The sequence below is a fragment of the Molothrus ater genome, chromosome 2, assembly GCF_012460135.2.
Source record: "Molothrus ater isolate BHLD 08-10-18 breed brown headed cowbird chromosome 2, BPBGC_Mater_1.1, whole genome shotgun sequence".
Lineage (NCBI taxonomy): Eukaryota > Metazoa > Chordata > Aves > Passeriformes > Icteridae > Molothrus > Molothrus ater.
The window spans coordinates 68,895,020-68,908,844 of NC_050479.2; the positions used below are offsets into that span (position 1 = coordinate 68,895,020).

Genomic DNA, 13,825 nt, shown 5'->3' on the forward strand with positions numbered 1-13,825 from the left:
TGTCTCAATAGGAGGGGTTTTTTTTTTGGTATCTGAGCAAAACAGGAACCCAGAAAAAAAATGATAAAAGGTGACAAGAAGAAAGAGCACAGGATTACCTTCCCCATCCTGAGAAATCCCCAGAATATTATTCTCCTGTGCACTTGGAACAACTTATTTTGATAGCCTTTGTTCTTTTGTAACCTGTAATTATGGAAATCTCTATCTTCTAAAGCACAAGTACCCTCATCATACATGTATTTCTACACTGTAAAAGGATGTGAAGACTTAAGGCTCTTGTATTGACTTTGGCTGGGATAAAGTTAATTTTCTTCACAGTAGCTGGTGCTGGGCTGTGTTTTGTATTTGTGCTGTAATGACATGGGGATGTTTTGGTTGCTGCTGAGCAGGGCTTACACAGGGTCAAGGCCCTTTCTGCCTCTCACCCCATCCCACCAGTGACTGGGCTGGGGGTGCACATGGATTTGGGAGGGGACACAGCAGGGACAGCTGATCCCAGCTGATCAAGGGGATATCCCAGACCACGGGGTGTCATGCTCAGCATATAAAGCTGGAGGAAGAAGGAAGAAGGGGAGATGTTCAGAGTGATGATGTTGATCTCCCCAAGTAATCATTAAGCGTGATGGAGCCTGGTTTTCCTGGGAGATGGCTGAACACCTGCCTGGCTCTGGGAAGTTGTGAATGAATTCCTTAATTTTCTTTGCTTGCTTGTGGGGCTTGTGCATTACCTATTAAACTGTCTTTATCTCAGCCCATGTATTTTCTCACTTTTACTCTTCTGATTCTCCCATCCTACTGTCCAGGGAGTGAGCAAGCAGCCGTGTGGGGCTGAGCTGCCTAAATGGGGTTAAGCCACAACAGGCTCATTTTGTAAATTCATTACATTTATAAATGCATCAAGCATGAAAATTAAATGTAACACTTCCCTCCTTTTTTTTTTCTTTTAAGGTGACATGAAAAATTATTTGAATGAGGAAATGCATTCAGGAAGACAACAGCATATATATGTTTAACTCCAGCTTAGCATATTGAGGTTTAGCTTTAGCTAATCCTTGTGGATTTTAGCTTCTTCCTTATTTAAATCTTTAGGAATTTTTTTATTCTTACTTGCATGGAAAAGGACCAGAAAAAGGTGAGTACTTTAACTAAAAGAAGCAATTGGGTAGGTGAAGCTATAGAAGGTGACAGATAAATATAATTAAACAATCTCTTCACAGGTTATTAAGATGCTTACCTGGAATTTAAAAAGCAGCAAAAGATGCAATGCAAAACTATTAAAAACTACTAATAATTCTCTCACCTCATTGGGTTTGTGGCTCACATTCCTAATACATGCTTGTTTTAAAAGAATACTGTTTTGTAACAGGATGGTTAACTCTGTAGCAACATGAAACACCTTAACTGCCAGAGACTGCAAAAGTGTTCTAGTGGTGGACACCAGTAGCATCAAGTCTGTCTGAACTGGAATGAGTTTTAACAATCAGAAAATGAAGCTTTAGTGACATACTAGCAGCTGAGCTTGAGTGGTTTTAGAGATCAGCACACAGGGCAGTTGCACCTCGCTTGTTGTAGTCAGCAGTGCTCCATGTACAAGGAGCAGCTGCTCAGCCTGGAGGTGGGATCCAGCTGCCCAAATGTAGGCATTTCATATCTCAGCATCTCTTACGGGTCATATAAGGCATCACTAAAAGGCCAGATTTTCCACTGAATTTGAAAAAATTTTAGGTAGGTACACTGCATCCAGCATGTTTGATGAAACATTAGCAGCCCTTGGCTGATGGGTGGGGAACTTCTTAAGCTACTCCGACTTGACTGCAGCTGCTCTATGCTAGTGGCAACACCACGCTTCTAGGCTTCTTTATAAAGTTTGGCACACCTTTTCATGGTACATTTGTAAATACTATAAATAATTCTGTATAAATTATGGCCACTTTTTACACAGATAACAGAGATACATGGCTAGATTATATCTTTCTTACAGTGATGCAAACCATAATAAACTTCCATGACATTTTTGAAACTGTAATGGTATAAAGATAATGTGCTTGAACAGAATTGATGCTTAGATACAAGACTCAGTCTCCTTAACTTACATCTTAAACATATCTTTTTCTTGATGACACACTTGGCAAAGAGGTCAACAGTGCATTTCTGTCCCTTGCTAAAGATCATCCCTTCCTCAGATCTGTTTATAAGATCATGCAATTAAGAATATCAGAGACATAACCTAGGTTAAAAGTTACATCTTCTTTGGTAGGGTTCAATTCAGATGATTTCACCAACCTAGCTGGCAGTACCACCACATCAACCCCTGTACTTGCCCAAGAGACAGACTGGTATGTAAAGCAGAAGGCAAGAACAAGTGCTGAGGGGTGGAGATCAGGTAAATCAGTTAAGTTACCAAGGAAAAGATGCAAAGAATAGCACAGAAAGGCATTCAAAGTTGAAGAGGCTCCTCTAGATAATTCAGAGCAGAAGCCTAACTAACAGTCTGAACTGCTCTCTGGAGGAGCCTCTCTCACTCCTTCAACTATGCAAGGCATTTAGGGAGACAAGCCTCCTAATTTAGGCATCTAAGCTAGATGTTTAAATGTAGGCAATGAATATTCCCCCCGAGAATGTCAATGGGATGTTATAATAGTTTAAAACATGTTTCACTGAAGCTGTGATGCCAATGTGGGCTCTTTTATGAGATACCGTTCCTTGTGCTACCGATCCTCTACTGACACAACCATGTTTCTCGTTTATTAGATAAATGAACAACATTAACAGAATGCACATTGTTCAGTGACGGTCTAAATTCTGAAGTTAAAAAAAGATTCCAAATTTTACTCTTAAAACACGAACCAGATTAAGTTGTTCACATGGAAACCACTGCAAATTCCCAGTAGTAATCATTTTAGGGGACCAGAAAGGGAAAATAGATTCTTCACAATGATCACCAGTGTATATTTAGCTTTATTGCTCTCCTCAAACATTTTTAAAAAATGTTTCAATTAGGAGCTTTGATGTGTAATTACATCTTGTCTACATTGCTCTTATCTACTCAGAACTTTTTACATATTCAGAGATGTGGGTTTCAGAGTTTATCAAAAAATGCCAGACGTTGTGAAGTTTTTCTTTCAGTGAAGATGCATGGCTTACCTCCTGCCCTGCAAAATCTTGATACTAAGGCACACACCAGAACACCAATTTTCAGAGTGTCTTTCTCCAGTGTAAACATGCTCATTGCCATTGATCACAGCACTATTCAAAGGACTACTTGAGACAGTTGTGGAAGGAATGCTCTTTAAATGTAGCTATCTTCTCTCCTGGATGAGTATGTTTACAGGAATGGATTGTTAAAACCAATTCATTTTCTAGTGTCTCACACTGCGGAACTGCAACTAACACGCCTAAGAAATCAAACATGCTGGGCAAGCCATTAATATGTATTAGACTGTGATTTGTTTATTCTAGTGGTTCGAGCATCTACACAATGTGTGCAAATCGCTGCCCAACAGCTCCCTGATTTGAAACTGCCACAGCTAAGTCAGAAAAACATCTGCAGGGGAATGAGAATAATATATACCAGCATGACTTAAAATGGCTCTGCCTGAGTTAATGGGCTCAACTGATGTAACTGGTTCAAACTATCAAAGCCTACTATCCTGTGGTGTTGTATCCATTTCCACTAAGCCCTCACCCCTTCAATAAACTTGCCAATGGATCCTACATGGTATTGCAACTTGTGCACAGAAGCAGGTGCTGTGGGTATCGTTAGGTGGGGAGCTGCCAGTCATTTTACATGGGCACACTGGGCAGCTTGCTGCCTGATGAAATCTAGAAGAGGTGACTCTGCCTGCCTTGTGCTCAGCAGAAGCACCAGCTGAGGGTATCTTTTCTACTGTGCTACTTACTACAAAACAAAAAGGAACTTTGTTACACCTCCATCCTTCTGCAAATGTGGCAGAAACTGAGCAGTGAGGCTCAAACTTATTGCAGTGGGACAGACAGTGAAACTCTAGACAGTGAAGCTCCAGACAGTGAAACTCCAGAATGTCACATCTTAAAAAAACAGCTTAAAGTTCACATTTTACCATGAAAGAGTTGTAGGACCAAACAAAAGCACATCACGAGAGATTTTCTCTCAGCTCTCAACCCCAGCAGACGGATTAAGGGAACTTTGCCACTTGATACTGTCTAGTGGTCTGCCACAAAGTCGAGATGGTGTGAATAAACTTTCTTTCCTGGTCCAGGTTTTCACTGAACAGTTGCTGACATCCAGCTCCTTGGGCATGACTACTTTCTCTGAGGTTTCTGTGCAAGTTTCCTCTCTCTTTGTTTTGACTCCTGTAAACTCCTTTCTTATTCCTCTCCAAAAAGTAATACTCCAACATATTAAGTATACTCATAAAAGAAACACAATATCCTAGTTCCTGTTTATTTTTCTAATTTCTGTCCACAGACTCAAAGCAGAACAGGTGGGTTGTTTTCCCAGTGTACTGTGGGCTTGTTTCAACTCACCTCAAAGATCTGTCTTCTCTTCCATCTGTGATTTCCATTAAAGTAACACTGGCCTGTTCTTCATCATTTTAATCAACCAACTTAAAACTGCCATGACAGCTTTCCCTCTCTAGGGCTCTAACAACCCAACACATTGGGGTTGTTAGAGCCCTAACAACCTGTTACTCCTGTCACCTACCTTTAGACATCTACAGTGCAAACACATTTACGTTGATCAGATGAGTCTGTTATAAGCACTGGAAAAAAATTAAGCACATTCAAGGCACAATCCACCTGGGTTGAAGCAGGAATTGTATCCCCAAAGTCTTAACTCAGAGACAAAAGTCTACATGACAGATGTCTACATTAACCAGATAAATTAAAACATTCTTGTCTACTCCACCTCTTACCTTCTGGCTTAATTGCAATCAATCCTGTTTGAAAATCAACTGCTTTCTCTTACACTGTTCTCTATTAACAATTCACAGCACTTTGAGATGTGCCTTGTGGGAAGGATGTTGACTAAATCTTTCTCAGGGTTCAGACTCTGAAGTTCTTTTCTAGGAGAAAAATTGGTGGATGTGTCATAGTGGTAAATATAATTCCATAAAAATATCTATGCAGAAGAACAATTACTATGTGTGAGTGAAAATTAACAGTCTACTGATGCCTTTACTGACTTGTGCGTAACTTCCCTTGGAAGGGTAATGTCCATGAATATGCAACTTGCACCTTCTTCTCCCTACTGCTTCCCTATTGTTTTTCCCTTTTCATTATTACAGCATTTCTCCATATAGCCTGTAAGACCTTTGGTATAGAGTTATGTTTGCATCTGAGCATTAAAGCTTATTATGAAGGCACAATAATTCCTGTAGTCTAGTTAAATATAATTGCAACGGGAAGAGAAGACAGAAGCAGAGGGCAGTTCATAATTCATAGACTTCTCACATGATTTCAACCTTCTCCTTGCAGAACTTTGTGGGTGGGAGGAGGTTAAAAATGAAACTCTCTGCTACTTTGTGCTAAAAACCTGTGCTAGCCCTCTAGTCAGTGGAATTTATGTAATGATAACCAAATCAATTCAGAAACCAGTTTTGTTAATCTGTCAGAGACCCTAAGAGTGCACAGCTTTAAACCTCTCTGACAGTGTCTGCAATTACTCTAGCTGAAGAGACACTTCTGAACCAAGTCTAATGTTCATGGCAAAAGAGTTACATTAATTTCTATCAGCTTCTGATTGAACTGACTAGAATAAATCAGAGCAAGCGGGCACACAATCAGCTCTGCTGGCAGATTTGCAGATTGCTGGAAAGGGCCATGATAAGTCTCTGGGGTCTGGCTGTGAGTAATGCTCTCCTCCACCAACACAGCTGGATCCTGCCTAACCACACTCACTGACACCCACCATCATCATGTCTTATCCAGAGCTGCTAGGTTTATAGCCTCTAATCCAGAACTGCTAGGTCTATAGCCTCTATCAAAAAATAAAGAAGTTGTAAGCCATGAGAATATGCTCAAAGTAGAACGAGCTTCAGTGGCTTAAGGTGTCAACTCCCCTCCCAGCAATTTCCTACCTCCTCTTTGCCTGATATTACTGCCTCACAGCAGAGCTGGTGGAACGAGACACACACACACTAGTCCCAGCTGCTTCAACACAAGGTCCTGCAAATTAGCCTAAACTGCTCATAAAATGACTTTAACATCATCTTTTGCATTAAAATGGCTTAAAAACATTACTGTTTTTCAGTTCAGGGCCTGCTGTGAAGGCAGGAACCTTCAGTAAGGAGGTCAGTGAAGCAGTATCTTTTGTAGAAGTCCAGCCAGATTTGCTCAAATTTGACCCAGCAATGGGAAAGACTAAGAAATTTCACACTTAAAGTTATCATTCTTATGGCTTACTAAGAGGTTTATGAACTTCTGACTGTCTGGCTGGACTAGATGACCTTCTGAGGTCCCCTCCAACACGAATTACCCTATACACCTAGTGTGTGTGGCCAGGAACCTGAAGACACAGTTCTTCCTGCTGACACAGTCACAGCCTATCTTGGCAAACTGTGGAGACCCATGCTTACAAACTTTCTCTCAGAGTGGTCAAAATAAGTTGACACTGGTATTGTTCTGGTGTTGAAAAAGTGCTTTTCAGAAGGGAGGTCAGCTGTAGCATGGGGACCCTCTGCAACTAAGAAGCAGCCCTGCTTGACTCAATGGTTACTAGAAGAAGGGATGGGAAAAAAAAAAAACCCAACCAGACAAATGGAGATTACACCCAAATAACCAACCTTCTCTGGGTCACAATTTCCTAGCTGGGGGACACAATCCTCAGACAAAGCACTTCACGTGTTGCCTAATGTGGTAAGAGGTACATGGTCTTGTGAGAAAAGGGATATTATGGAAGTGCTGGGATGAGGCTGCTTATCATCTGCTCTCCTCTAGAAAGGCTGAACTCTGTAAGGTCTGCACAGCATCTATGCTTTTGTGTATGTGAAAAACCAGCAGGAATTGATGTCATGGGCAGGCAAGTTTGGAGAAATCTGGAAAAGGGGGAAGCCAGAGTTGCAGCTGTTATGAATTCATCACGATTTTGGCCCCAGTTCCAAAATCCTCACAAAGACATAAGAATCTCCACATGATTTTGAGGGAAGCAAGATCTGTAGATAGATGAGTGACACATTCATGCATGCTGTATTGTTTAAGAGGCATACTGAGCTTTTAGTTTCAATCCCTGCTCTTTCACTTGTGTCAGTTAGCATTTCTGAGAACCTTATTGTGAGATACAACCTCATGCTGCTGCCTTAAAGAAACAACAACAACAACAGAAATTTTCTGGAGAAATAGTGTACTACTATCAGGTGTGATCACAAGATCATCATCACTGGGACACTCTCAGAGCTGTCACAAGGCAGTTTCAGCAGTAAGGGCTCACTGCAGTGGTGCAGCTGCACACAGAAACACAGCTCAGCTCCACTGGGCTGCAGATTCAATGGGCTGCTCCTGCCTCCACATCTCCTCTGCCTTCCTTGTGCCTGCAGCAGCTCCACAGACTCAGCTAATTCGGGAACTTTCAGTTCCAGCTGAACTCGGTTAATTTTTTGGAGGAGCAAAACTGGCTCTCCACCAGATCAGATCCCAGGCTTGCCTTGCCAGATGGCATCAACAGTGTTACTGCAGTGTAAATAACAAACAGGAAGGCATATCCTTGATCAGAGAGGAATGCAGGACTGCCCCTTTCGGTGGCAATACAGACACAAGCTGTCTTGCATTAACCGTGAAATTACATCCTTAGAAAGGTTTATAACTGCATGGCTCCCCTTTCAGGGCACCAGGCTGCTTGTATTAACAGTGAGCTGCACGTTTCAGAAACGCTAGGTAACATTCACCCTCAGATGACACAAACTGGGTGGTGCCACCCGGTGAGACTGCCTCTGATCGCCTAATACCACTTTGGTCCAGGAACAGGGCAAATCCCTAAATCTGTTCCTTTATGGTACTATAAAAGTGTATTACACTGCTAGAACAAAGATGGTCCAGTGCCCTTCTGCATGCCCACACAGGACAAACGTATGCTCTGCATTTCCCAGACACTCCCACAGACGAGGTGGAGGTACACGAGGTTTGCATTCAGAGCGTGAATGAGCTCTGATGTGTATTCAGAGCTCTTCTCGCTGGTTTCAGCTGCAAGGACACGACGCAAGGGCAGAAACTGATGCACAGGAAGCTCCAGCTGACCATGAGGAAGGACTTCTTTACTGTGCAGTGACCGTGCAATGGAACAGATTGCCCAGAGTGTTTGTGGAGCCTCCCTCACTAGAGCTGTTCAAGAAGGCTCTGGACGCAATCCTGCGCCATGTGCTGTGCCACGGCCCTGCCGGAGCAGGGAGTCTGGACCAGATGCCGCACTGGGGTCCCTTCCAGCCTGACGCACCCTGTGACTCTGTGTTTTCAGCCTCCCCGCCCCGAGCCCCGGCGCAGCACAGCGCAGAGCACGGCGGGCTCAGCAGCCAGCCCGGCCGCTGGGCTCCGGCACTCCCTCCCTGCTGCCCGGCCGGGCCCCGCGCCGCTCCAGCTCCCGCAGCGAGCGGGCTGCTCTCCGCCTGGGATGCTCAGCGCGGAGCCCTGCCCAGGGCTGCTAAACGCGGGCTGGGCGGCGGCGCCCGCAGCCATCGCCGGCGGTGCCGCGGCGTTTTCTTTTCCTTTAGGAAAATCCCTTTTCCCCGCCGGCAGGACGAGGCGGAGGCGCTCCGGAGGCCGGAGCGGCGGTGCCGTCCCCTCCCCGCGCCCGCCGCCGCCGCCATGGCAACCGCCCGTCGCCGCGCGCGCGCACCCCCTTCTCCGCCCGCCCCCCCGCGCCTCTCCCCCCCCGGCCCCGCTCTGACAGAGCCGCAGCGCTGCGCCCCCTCCCCGCGACGCTCCCGCCCGCGGACACGCACCCCCGGCTCTCCCAGGTAACGGCAGGGCCCGGGAACGGGGCAGCCCCTCACGGCGCTGCTGCCCGCGGCGGGCGGTGGCGGCTCGGACCCCGCCACGCCGAGAGAGGCGGCGGGGGTGGGGGGGAAAGCAGCGGTAGAGGCTGGAGGAGGGCGGGGGCGCCCCCCATCTCCCGCGGAGCGTGCCGGGAAGTGTAGTCCGCGCCCCCCCGCCGGGCGCTGGGGGCTGCCGGGAGAAGCGGCGGGAGGGAACTACAGCCCCCAGCGCTCTCAGCGGATGGGGGGGGTGGGGGGGGTAAAGAGATGGGTGCAGCGGAGGGGAGCCCTTGTGGGGACGGGAGGTTCCCTCTGAACGAGGGCGCTGAGGCGGCTCTGCCCCGGCACAGCGAGGGAGAGGAGCCCCTGTGCCGCTGCCGGGGCGGGAGGGGCTGGAGGGAGGGGCGGTGCGGCAGGGCCCGCGGGAAGGGTGGGCGCAGGGGCGGTGCGGCTGCAGAGGGGAGGCGCGGGGTAGGGCAGTGAATGGGGGGGGGGGGGGTGGGTGCGGGAGAAACACGGGTGGGTGCCTACCGTGAGGTGAGGATGGGTTGGGGGCGTCTGGATGCCTGTGGGGGAGAGAAAGAATACAAGGGAAGGTGCACATGGGAGGATGGATGGATTGGATGGATGGATGGATGGATGGATGGATGGATGGATGGATGGATGGATGGATGGATGGATGGATGGATGGAGATGTGCTGGAGGAGGAGTGGTGGAGCAGATGGATGGAGAGCTGTGCAGAAGGCCGAGCAGCCCGGAGGCTGGGAATGGGTACCAAGGAGGCAATGGTCAGAGGGAGCTCTGGAAAGTTTCCCCAGCCAGTTTGTGTTTATGATTTCCAGTTTCACCTCTCCTACAACGCTTGGGCTCTGATGAGCTTGTTGCAGTAGGTGGTCTGGACACAGTGTTACTGTTTAAAAATTATTCTGCTACATTTCTATTTTTTTCCCCAAAAATTCTGTCATGATGTCAGCATTTGTCCCTTTTCTCTCTCCATTTCCTCTCCTGACAGTTCTGTGTTATTCTTTATCTTGTGTTCTCTAACAGTCATGAGGGAGAATAAAATTACAGTTTTTCTATATATCATACTTAAAATACATGTGTTTATGATTGGTATATAAGGGGGTGTCATTTTTTCTTCCTGAAAATCTGTATCTTAAAAGCATCAGTGCATTAGTACTCCCTTGTATAATAATATTGAATGTCTATTCCTACTACAGTTTCACATTTCACAGAGATAGGTTTCTTTCCAATGAATGCTTGATTGCAGCTGCAGATTGTTGAGCAGTTTCCTTTTTCTTCCTTTCCCCCCACCCCTATGTCAGCTGTATCCTAGACAGGCTTCAGCTTCTTTCAGCTCCTGGTGCTTGCCACACTGCAGAAGGGAACATTGCAGCTGCAGAGTGCTTCCAGGGTGCCTGGCTCTTGGAGATTTGGGCTTTTGAGCAGGTAATGGGCAAAAATAGTTCCTGCCCTGACCTAATCCCAATCAAAAGACTGTGAAATAAATGGAATACAAGAAAAAAATGATAGGCCTTTATCTGGTTTTCTTTATAATTAATTAAAAAAAAAAAAAGCTGATTCTTCTGGGGATGAACTGAGAAATCTGAAGACTTGGTGTCTATAGCACTAACAGCAATATGCATATAACTGTATATTTAAAAAAATGTAAGCTATTCTTTTTAAGTAATAAAAATCCCTAGTCCTAAAGAGCCAATTCTTTGACATTCAGAGTGGAGTTCAAGAGGTGGAAAAGTATTCAGCTCAAAAGTCAGGGTTATAAACACCTGTGTGAGTGTATTAAACCTCCAATTATTCATGGAAAGCTTATCTGGAATGCAGCTTGCCTGAACTGGAATGGAGCAGCAGCAGCACAGCACTCCACTCTTTGTGGAGCTGGCTGTGGTCTGGTACGGGGGGAACATGGGAGTATCCAGGGCCAGGTGCAGGAGCAGTTCCACTGCCTTTCTTGGCACAGAGCCCGACCTAAGAAACGCTCTGAACCCGAGCTGGCTCTGTGCAGACCCATCTTGGGAGCCTTTGGTGGCATGTTTGCTTTACCAGAAGTGCTTACACACGTGATATGCAGAGAAGCAAGTGGCTCCACAAAGGACCAGAAGGATTATTGACTCAGGTTGGGTTCCACTTCGTTGAGTTCCAGACAGGCCCTACAGAATCCTTCAGGTCTCTGGGCCCTGCATCCTGTCAGAGGAGGGGTTGACTGATCATGGGCCTAGGTTTGATTTGTTACTAATGCCAGAAGCCCTGGAGGCTGTGCTGGAGAGGAGAGAGAGGTGAGCAGCCAGTCAGGGTCCAGGAGGGCTAAGATGGAGCAGAAGCTGGTGAGCCTGTCACTGCCTGACCCGTGTGTGTATGGAGTTACACTCCCCAGAGTGCCCCACAGCATTTGTTTTAGCTCTTTTCGCTACCCAGCCTTGCTAATGAACACCTCATTACCCCAAGGATGGTGATGGGCCCATATGGATGTGTCTGAAACTGGTGTATGAGGTGCTTGGAGAAGGATATGGTTCACACTCAGTTTTACCAATGGCACAGCCGTCTCTGATTCTCCTTTCTGCTTCTTCAGAGAACTGTACTTCAAAGGCTCTGCAAATGGCTATTTCATTCTCCAGGATGCTTTCTGTTTGGTTCACCAAACTAATGAAATCTCTAATTTAAATCTCTAAATTAATCTTTAATTAAAAGACTGGCCACCTATTTAGTGTTTTCTTAGGAGTTTACTTTTAACTTGTGGTGAATGTCTTTACTTTATTTGAAGATTATCTTTTTCACTTGCACTCAAAGTAATTCTCTGTTTCAAGTTAAGAATGCGCACAAAAATAGTTTGAGGCCTGCATGCATGCTTCTTCTCCTTCCCACTTCCATACACATTTCCCCATTAACTCCATGTCTGCTATTGCAAAACACTTTCAATGCAAGAGGCCAAAAACCAGTTAGCAGAAAGCAGTTGACTGAATTAAAAGATCCCTTGGTGCTGGGTTTCCTGGACCATGGTATATATATATGTGTGTGTGTGTGTGTGTGTGTGTGTGTGTGTGTTTTTATCTGATTGCTGCTGCTGCTGTTGTAGTCAGCCTTGTCACTGCTAATGCACAAAGCAAAAAGAAAAAACAGCACTGGCATAACACATTTCTCATCTTTGATTCATTTACATGTAGTTTAAATTCAAATCTGCTGGAACTGAGCCATGTCTTTACTTATAGATATGTTTTTACCAGGAGTTGTGATCCTGTGAAGTCATGATTGTTAGTTTTCACACAAGTCCATGGGACTACAGCTACATGTTCAAACAAAGCCATGTTAACAGGGAAAGATGGATTTTGCTGTGGAACTTGGCAAGCCGTTTGTTTGTTTGTTTTTTATCTGACAATAATCAGTTAAAATGTTGGTTTTGTCATGCAAACGTAATGTCTGCAGCATCAGCAATTGCTTCTGAACAGGGACAGACAGTTATTGGCAATGAAGATCAGTTGTTCTGCATCCAACACCAAAACGAGAGATAATCTTTATAATAAAGCAGGAAAGACTTATTTAATTTATTTTAATTATTGCATTTTTAATATCTTATTCTTAAAAATCAAACAAAATGTATCAAGCACGTAAAAAAATACAGTCTGTATTTCTGTTAGAAATAGAATTCTGTAGGCTTCTAGTAGGAATCACATGTCATGCGGGGAAAAACACTTTTTTTGTTCCTCTGACAACACTAATCTCAGTTAGTGTTGCTGTTTATGCTTTCTCAGGTAAAGCATTGTCATATTGTTACATGTCTCTGTTTTAACCATTTTTAAGTTTGAAGAGAAGACTGAAAATCAGATCATTGTGCTATTTTAAATGAAGACATAATTGAGGGAGAGAGACCTATTTGAAACTGATCAAAGTTGGCTTACAAAACCGATATGGCTGTAACTTAAGAGGGGCAGTTTTCAATTAACTGTAACAAAAAACTTGCAGGCAGTAAGACGAATTTGAAAAAAAAACAACTTCAGTTTATGACTTAGACTCTGATAATGGAACTGGTTGCACATGAAAAGTGTATAAATACAAAAATCAAACCCTCTTAATAATGGACTTCTCTTCCTTGCTTTGTTCTCTGTGGCAATTGACCTGTTCTGGGATTGTGCAGTGGCAGAGAGTTATCCTGGCTCTGCCTTGTACAAGTGGAGAATGTGCAGTCATACCTCAGTCATAAGCACTGTGTTCAGAAGATGGTGCCTAACAGTGTGACTCTCTGTCTTGTGACATTAGTTGTAACTCTTACATTGCATTTCGGGATGCCCAACATCACGCACGGCTGATTTACAGAAAATGAGAAACAGGGTTAGTAACCAATCTTCATCAGCTTATGTCCAGACCTTTCCAGATGTTCAGCTGTCCAGTCAGCAGTACTGCAGGGCTGCCATGATGTGGGAGCATATGTCCAGCAATCTCAGGAAGCTGTGGAATGTTTTTGTTTTGCCTGGACAAAATTTTGATCTGAGAAAGACACATGTCCAGGAAAATGCACATATGGTATAGACCTCTCAGTGGGGAATTGACATCTGATTTGGAGAAAAGTCTGATTAGTAGGTATTAAATAAGGCTTTAAACAATGAGAATAAAACAAAACTGTCTAACAGCTCATTTAATGAGAGTCCTCCATCTTGGGCAAGAGTCAAGGGCTTGTGGAGAAAATGGGATTCAGTGGTGTCACTGGTTGTGTCAAAACATATACATAGAAGAGACACATAAAGATAGCAGATGCCTTCCATTTTGGCACTTGCAGAGTGAATGTTTGGGATCAAGCAAGAGGAAAAGCCCTGCTGCAGACCCCCTCTACAGGGGAGAGCATTTTCTGCCTCTGGTAACACTGTGGTGAG

General features: G+C 44.8%; 1 protein-coding gene and 1 long non-coding RNA gene across 4 annotated transcripts in view; one reads left to right on the forward strand and one right to left on the reverse strand.

The window, feature by feature from the left end:
- LOC118700000 (uncharacterized) overlaps positions 1 to 9,026 on the reverse strand; it is a 76,422-nt gene extending 67,396 nt beyond the window's left edge. For all 3 annotated transcript variants that reach the window (XR_004982169.2, XR_004982168.2, XR_004982167.2), the window contains exon 1: positions 8,913 to 9,026. This is a non-coding gene — a long non-coding RNA (uncharacterized LOC118700000). The remainder of the gene's footprint in view (positions 1 to 8,912) is intronic.
- Positions 8,829 to 13,825, forward strand: part of KATNAL1 (katanin catalytic subunit A1 like 1) — a 37,705-nt gene continuing 32,708 nt past the window's right edge. The window contains exon 1 of the mRNA XM_036404277.2: positions 8,829 to 8,927. The gene's annotated coding sequence lies outside the window, so the exon portion shown is untranslated. The remainder of the gene's footprint in view (positions 8,928 to 13,825) is intronic.